Source organism: Arachis hypogaea, chromosome 1 (genome assembly GCF_003086295.3).
Source record: "Arachis hypogaea cultivar Tifrunner chromosome 1, arahy.Tifrunner.gnm2.J5K5, whole genome shotgun sequence".
Classification (NCBI taxonomy): Eukaryota; Viridiplantae; Streptophyta; class Magnoliopsida; order Fabales; family Fabaceae; genus Arachis; species Arachis hypogaea.
This window is the reverse complement of record NC_092036.1, coordinates 50,949,124-50,957,179: the sequence shown is the minus strand read 5'-3', so window position 1 is coordinate 50,957,179 and position 8,056 is coordinate 50,949,124. Positions and strand designations below refer to the sequence as shown.

Sequence of the window (8,056 nt, the reverse complement as noted above, 5' to 3'; positions counted from 1 at the left end):
TAAAATAAAACTGAGACCAAAGATGTCTAATACAATAGTAAATTATCCTATTTATACTAGACTAGCTACTAGGGTTTACATGAGTAAGTAACTGATGCATAAATCCACTTCCGGGGCCCACTTGGTGTGTGTTTGGGCTGAGCTTGATCTATCCACAAGCTGAGGCTTCTTTTGGAATTGAACGCCAAGTTGTAACGTGTTTTGGGCGTTCAACTCCGGGTCGTGACGTGTTTCTGGCGTTTTACTCCAGACAGCAACATGGAACTGGCATTGAGCGCCGGTTTACGTTGTTAATTCCCGAATAAAGTATAGACTATTATATAATTCTGAAAAGCTCTGGATGTCTACTTTCCAACACCATTGAGAGCGCGTCATTTGGAGTTTTGTAGCTCCAGAAAATCCATTTCGAGTGCAGGGAGGTTAGATTCCAACAGCATCAGCAGTCCTTTGTCAGCCTCCTATCAGAGTTTTGCTCAAGTCCCTCAATTTCAGCCAGAAATTACCTAAAATCACAGAAAAACACACAAACTCATAGTAAAGTCCAGAAATGTGAATTTAACATAAAAACTAATGAAAACATCTCTAAAAGTAGTTTGAACTTACTAAAAACTACCTAAAAACAATGCCAAAAAGCGTATAAATTATCCGCTCATCACAACACCAAACTTAAATTGTTGCTTGTCCCAAGCAACTGAAAATCAAATAGGATAAAAAGAAGAGAATATACTATAAATTCCAAAATATCAATAAATATTAATTCTAATTAGATGAGCGGGACCTGTAGCTTTTTGCTTCTGAACAGTTTTGGCATCTCACTTTTTCCTTTGAAATTCAGAATGATTGGCTTCTCTAGGAACTTAGAATTTCGGATGGTGTTATTGATTCTCCTAGTTAAGTATGTTGATTCTTGAACACAGCTACTTATGAGTCTTGGAGGTGGCCCTAAGCACTTTGTTTTCTAGTATTACCACCGGATACATAAATGCCACAGACACATGACTGGGTGAACATTTTCAGATTGTGACTCAGCTTTGCTAGAGTCCCCAGTTAGAGGTGTCCAGAGCTCTTAAGCACACTCTTTTTGCTTTGGATCACGACTTTAACCACTCAGTCTCAAGCTTTTCACTTGGACCTTCATGACACAAGCACATGGTTAGGGACAGCTTAATTCAGCCGCTTAGGCCTGGATTTTATTTCCTTGGGCCCTCCTATCCATTGATGCTCAAAGCCTTGGATCCTTTTTACCCTTGCCTTTTGGTTTTAAGGGCTATTGGCTTTTTCTGCTTGCCATTTCCTTTTCTTTCTATTTTTTTCGCCATGTTTTTTTCGTAAGATTTTGTTTTTCACTGCTTTTTCTTGCTTCAAGAATCAATTTCATGATTTTTCAGATTATCAATAACATTTCTCTTTGTTCATCATTCTTTCAAGAGCCAATAGTTTTAACATTCATAAACAACAAGATCAAAAATATGCACTGTTCAAGCATTCATTCAGAAAGCAAAAAGTATTGTCACCACATCAATATAATTAAACTAAATTCAAGGATAAATTCGGAATTCATGTACTTCTTTGTTCTTTTGAATTAAAAACATTTTTCATTTAAGAGAGGTGAAGGATTAATGGAATTATTCATAACTTTAAGACATAGTTACTAAACACTAATGATCATGAAGTAGAGACACAAAACATAGATAAACATATAATATAAAAATCGAACAGCAGAAAAGTAAGAACAAGGAATGAATCCACCTTAGTGGCGTCTTCTTCTTGAAGGACCAACAATGTCCTTAAGCTCTTCTATGTCCCTTCCTTGCCTTTGTTGCTCCTCCCTCATTGCTCTTTGATATTCTCTTATTTCATGGAGAATGATGGAGTGCTCATGATGTTCCACCCTTAATTGTTCCACATTGTAGCTCAAATCTTCTAGGGAAGTGTTGAGTTGTTCCCAATAGTTGTTCGGAGGAAAGTGCATCCCTTGAGGCATCTCAGGGATTTCTTGATGATGAGCTTCCTCATGCATCTCTTGAGATCCGTGGAGGGTCTCTCTTGCTTGCTCCATCTTCTTCTTGGTGATGGGCTTATCCTCTTCAATGAGGATGTCTCCTTCTATGATAACTCCAGCTGAGTAACATAGATGGCAAATAAGATGAGGAAAAGCTAGCCTTGCCATGGTGGAGGACTTTTCGGCTATTTTGTAGAATTCATGGGAGATGACTTCATGAACTTCTACTTTCTCTCCAATCATGATGCTATGAATCATAATGGCCCGATCCACAGTAACTTCAGATCGGTTGCTAGTGGGGATGATGGAGCGTTGAATGAACTCCAACCACCCTCTAGCCACAGGCTTGAGGTCCAGTCTTCTTAGTTGAACCGGCTTGCCTTTGGAGTCTCTTTTCCATTGAGCTCCTTCCACACATATGTCCATAAGGACTTGGTCCAACCTTTGATTAAAGTTGACCCTTCTAGTGTAGGGGCGTTCATCTCCTTGCATCATGGGCAAGTGGAATGCCAACCTCACATTTTCCGAACTAAAATCTAAGTATTTACCCCGAACCATTGTGAGATAATTCTTTGGACTCGGATTCACACTTTGATCATGGTTCCTAGTGATCCATGCATTGGCATAGAACTCTTGAACCATTAAGATTCCGACTTGTTGCATGGGGTTGGTTAGGACTTCCCAACCTCTTCTTCGGATTTCATGTCGGATCTCCAGATACTCTTTTTTCTTGAGTTTGAAAGGGACCTCAAGGATCACCTTCTTCTTTGCCATAACATCATAGAAGTGGTCTTGATGGCTTTTGGAGATGAATCTTTCCATCTCCCATGACTCTGAAGTGGAAGCTTTTGTCTTCCCTTTTCCTTTTCTAGAGGATTCTTCGGCCTTAGGTGCCATTGATGGTAATGGAAAAACAAAAAGATTATGCTTTGACCACACCAAACATAAAATATTGCTCGCCCTCAAGCAAGAGAAGAAAGAAGAGAAGAAGAAGAAGAAGAAAATATGGAGGAGAGTGAGGGAAGGTGTTTCGGTCATTTAGGGTGGGTTTGGGTGGGAAAGATTTTTGAATTTTGAAGGTAGGTGGGGTTTTTGGGGAAGAGTGGATGGATGTGAGTGGTGAAGGGGGTAATTGGGAAGAGAGGTTGAGGTGATTGGTGAATGGTTTTTGGGGAAGTGTGTTTATTGGAAAGAGAGAATGAATGTTGAGAAGAGGGGAGAATATGTTAGGTGGAGATCCTGTGGGGTCCACAGATCCTGACATGATCTTGTGGGGTCCACAGATCCTGAGGTGTCAAGGATTTACATCCCTGCACCAATTAGGCATGTAAAATGCCTTTGCACACCATTCTGGCGTTTAAACGCCGAAGTGATGCACACTCTGGGCGTTCAACGCCCATGTGTAGCATGTTTCTGGCGTTGAACGCCAGTTCCATGCTTGTTACTGGCGTTCAGCGCCAGCTTTCCTCAAGGCATATTCCTGGCGTTCAAACGCCAGGATGTTGCTTGTTTCTGGCATTCAGCGCCAGAAACATGCTCTGTTCTGGCGTTGAACGCCAGCCAGATGCACCTTACTGGCGTTTAAACGCCAGTAAGTCCTTTCTCCAGGGTGTGATTTTTCTTCTGCTATTTTTGATTCTGTTTTTAATTTTAGTATTTTTTTCGTGACTCCACATGATCATGAACCTAATAAAACACAAAATAACAATAAAATAAAATTAAAATTAGATATATAAAAATTGGGTTGCCTCCCAACAAGCGCTTCTTTAGTGTCATTAGCTTGACAGTGGGCTCTCATGGAGCCTCACAGATATTCAGAGCATGATGAGGGCCTCCCAACACCAAACTTAGAGTTTGAATGAGGGGGCTTCTCAACACCAAACTTAGAGTTTGGTTGTGGCCTCCCAACATCAAACTTAGAGTTTGATTGTGGGGGCTCTTTTTGACTCTGTACTGAGAGAAACTTTTCATGCTTCCTCTCCATGGTTGCAGAGGAAGGTCCTTGAGCTTTAAACACAAGGTAGTCCCCATTCAATTGAAGGACTAATTTTCCTCTGCTAACATCAATCACAGCTTCTGCTGTGGCTAGGAAGGGTCTTCCAAGGATGATGCATTCATCTTCTTCCTTCCTAGTGTCTAAGATTATGAAATCAGCAGGGATGTAAAGGCCTTCAACCTTTACTAACACGTCCTCTACTAATCCATAAGCTTGTCTTATTGACTTGTCTGCCAATTGAAGTGAGAATAAGGTAGGCTATACCTCAATGATCCCCAGTTTTTCCATTACAGAGAGTGGCATAAGATTTATGCCTGACCCCAGGTCACACAGAGCCTTGTTAAAGGTCATGGTGCCTATGGTACAATGTATTAAGAATTTACTAGGATCTTGTCTCTTTTGAGGTAGAGTTTTCTGAATCCATTATCTAGTTCACTAATGAGCAAGGGGGATTCACCTACCCAAGTCTCATTACTAAACAACTTGGTATTCAGCTTCATGATAGCTCCTAGATATTGAGCAACTTGCTCTCCAGTTACATCTTCATCCTCTTCTGAGGAGGAATAGTTTTCAGAGCTCATGAATGGCAGAAGGAGATTTAGTAGAATCTTTATGGTCTCTATATGAGCCTCAGATCCCTTTAGGTCCTCAATGGGGAACTCCTTCTTGTTTGAGAGACGTCCCAGGAGGTCTTTCTCACTAGGATTTTCGTCCTTCTCCTCCCTTGTGCATTCGGCCATATTGATTACTTCAATGGCCTTGCAATCTCCTTTTGGATTCTCTTCTGTATTGCTTGGGAGAATACTGGGAGGAGTTTCAATGACTTTCTTACTCAGCTGGCCCATTTGTGCCTCCAGATTTCTAATGGAGGACCTTGTTTCACTCATGAAACTTAAAGTGGCTTTTGACAAATCAGAGACTAAGTTTGCTAAATTAGAGGGGCTCTGTTCAGAATTTTCTATCTGTTACTGAGAAGATGATAGAAAAGGCTTGTTATTACTGATCTTATTTCTTCCACTATTGTTAAAGCCTTGTTGAGGCTTTTGTTGATCCTTCCATGAGAAATTTGGATGATTTCTCCATGATGAGTTATAGGTGTTTCCATAAGGTTCACCCATGTAATTAACCTCTGCCATTGCAGGGTTCTCAGGATCATAAGCTTCTTCAGAAGCTACCTCTTTAGTACTGTTGGATGCATTTTGCCATCCATTCAGACTTTGAGAGATCATGTTGACTTGCTGAGTTAACACTTTGTTCTGAGCTAATATGGCATTTAGAGTATCAATTTCAAGAACTCCCTTCCTCTGAGGCGTCCCACTATTCACGGAATTTCTCTCAGAAGTGTACATGAATTAGTTATTTACAACCATGTCAATAAGTTCTTGAGCCTTTTCAGGCGTTTTCTTTAGGTGAATAGATCCACCTACAGAATGGTCCAATGACATCTTGGAAAATTCAGATAGACCATAATAGAATATATCTAATATGGTCCATTCTGAAAACATGTCAGAAGGACACTTTTTGGTCATCTGCTTGTATCTTTCCCAAGCTTCATAGAGGGATTCACCATCTTTTTGCATGAAGGTCTGAACATCCACTCTAAGCTTGCTCAGCTTTTGAGGAGGAAAGAATTTATCCAAGAAGGCCGTGACCAGCTTATCCCAGGAGTCTATGCTATCTTTAGGTTGTGAGTCCAACCATGTTCTAGCTCTGTCTCTTACAGCAAAAGGGAAAAGCATGAGCCTGTAGACTTCAGGATCTACTCCATTTGTCTTAACAGTCTCATAAATCTGCAAGAACTTAGTTAAAAACTGGTAAGGATCTTCAGATGGAAGTCCATAAAACTTGCAGTTCTGTTGCATTAAAGCAACTAGTTGAGGCTTAAGCTCAAAATTGTTGGCTCCAATGGCAGGAATGGAGATGCTTCTTCCATCAAATTTGGACGTTGGTTTTGTGAAGTCACCAAGCATTCTCCTTGCATTATTGTTGTTGGGTTCGGCTGCCATCTCCTTCTCTTGTTCGAAAATTTCAGAAAGGTTGCCTCTGGATTGTTGTAGTTTAGCTTCTCTTAGTTTCCTCTTCAGAGTCCTTTCAGGTTCTGGATCAGCTTCAACAAGAGGAAGAAGAGAACAAGAAAAGAAAGAGGAATCCTCTATGTCAAAGTATAGAGATTCCTTTATGTTAGTAGAAGAAAAAAAAAGGGCAGAATAGTGAAGAAGAATGGGTAAGGATAGAGGTGGTGATCTGAGATGAAGAGAGATGAAGAGAAGTGTTAGTGAATAAATAAATAAATAGATAGAAGGAGAGATAGAGAATCTCGAAAATAATTTTGAAAAAGGGGTTAGTGATTTTCGAAAATTAAAGATAAGATATGATTAAAATTAAAATTTAAACAATTAAAAAGAAATTTTTTGAAAAAGAGGGAGGTATTTTCGAAAATTAGAAGGGGAAAAGTAGTTAGGTGGTTTTGAAAAAGATAAGAAACAAATAAAAAGTCAAATAGTTAGTTGAAAAAGATATTAAAATCAAATTTGAAACGATAAGAAGATAAGATGTTAGATAAGATATTTTGAAATCAAATTTTTTGAAAAAGATATGATAAAAAGATAAGATATAAAAGATATGATAAGATATGTTTGAAAAAGATTTAATTTTTAAAATTAAAAATAATTACTTTACTAACAAGAAACTACAAGATAAGATTTTAGAATTTAAAGATTGAACCTTTCTTAACAAGAAAGTAACAAACTTCAAATTTTTGAATCAATCACATTAATTGTTAGTGTAATTTCGAAATTTTTGAAATAAAGATAAGGAAGAGATTTTGAAAATGTTTTGAAAAAGATTTTTAAAATTTTCGAAAAAAAGAAAAAAATGAAAAAGATATGATTTTTGAAAAAAAGATTTTTGAAAAGATAAGATTTTTAAAATTTGAAAATTTGACTTGACTTGTAAGAAACAACTAATTTTAAAAATTTTTGACTAAGTCAACTTCAAATTTTCGAAATTTTGAGAGAAAAAAGGAAAAGATATTATTTTATTTTTGAATTTTTAATGATGAGAGAGAAAAATTAAAAACGTCATTTTTGTGTTTTTCTCTTTTCTTCAAGATGAACACCAAGAACACTATGAAGATCATGATGAACATCAAGAACATAATTTTGAAAGATTTTGATGCAAAGAAAACATGCAAGACACCAAACTTAGAAATCTTTAATGCATGGACTCTAACAAACAAACAAAAAATGCATATGAAAAACAACAAACAACACAAAACAAGAAAACATCAAGATCAAACAAGAAGACTTGTCAAGAACAACTTGAAGATCATGAAGAACACCATGAATGCATGAATTTTCGAAAAATGCAAGAAAATTTTTTTAAAGCATGCAATTGACACCAAACTTAAAAGTTGACTCAAGACTTGAACAAGAAACACAAAATATTTTTTATTTTTATGATTTTATGATTTTTTTTGTATTTTTATTATTTTTTTCGAAAATTATATTTTAAGAAAACGACAATAAAGAAAAATTTTTGAAAGATTTTTGAAAACTTTTTTTGAAAAGAAAATAAAAAGAAAATTACCTAATCTGAGCAACAAGATGAACCGTCAGTTGTCCATACTCGAACAATCCCCAGCAACAGGGCCAAAAACTTGGTGGACGAAATTGTGATCATCAATGTTGTACTCTTTATTGCTATATGGAATAATTATAATGGCTCTTTGCTATGTGTGGACACAACTCCGTTCAACTAACCAACAAGTGTACTGGGTCGTCCAAGTAATAAACCTTACATGAGTAAGGGTCGATTCCACAGAGATTGTTGGTATGAAGCAAGCTATGGTCATCTTGTAAATATCAGTCAGGCGGATAGTAATTGATTATGGATTTTTGAAAATTAATAAATAATAAACATAAAATAAAGATAAAGTTACTCATGTAATCCAATGATGGGGATTTCAGATAGGCATATGAAGATGTTGTGCTCCTCCTGAAGCTCTGCTTTCCTACTGCTTTTATCCAATTTTATCACTCCCTTCTATGGCAAGCTGT

The 8,056-nt window shown here is 37.3% G+C and overlaps 1 non-coding gene across 1 annotated transcript; it reads left to right on the top strand.

Moving 5' to 3' along the window:
* The first annotated feature begins 5,501 nt into the window (after positions 1-5,501).
* Positions 5,502-5,605, top strand: LOC112713700 (small nucleolar RNA R71). Its single transcript, XR_003158675.1, has one exon. It is a non-coding gene; the product is annotated as a small nucleolar RNA R71 (small nucleolar RNA).
* The last annotated feature ends 2,451 nt before the right edge of the window (positions 5,606-8,056 follow it).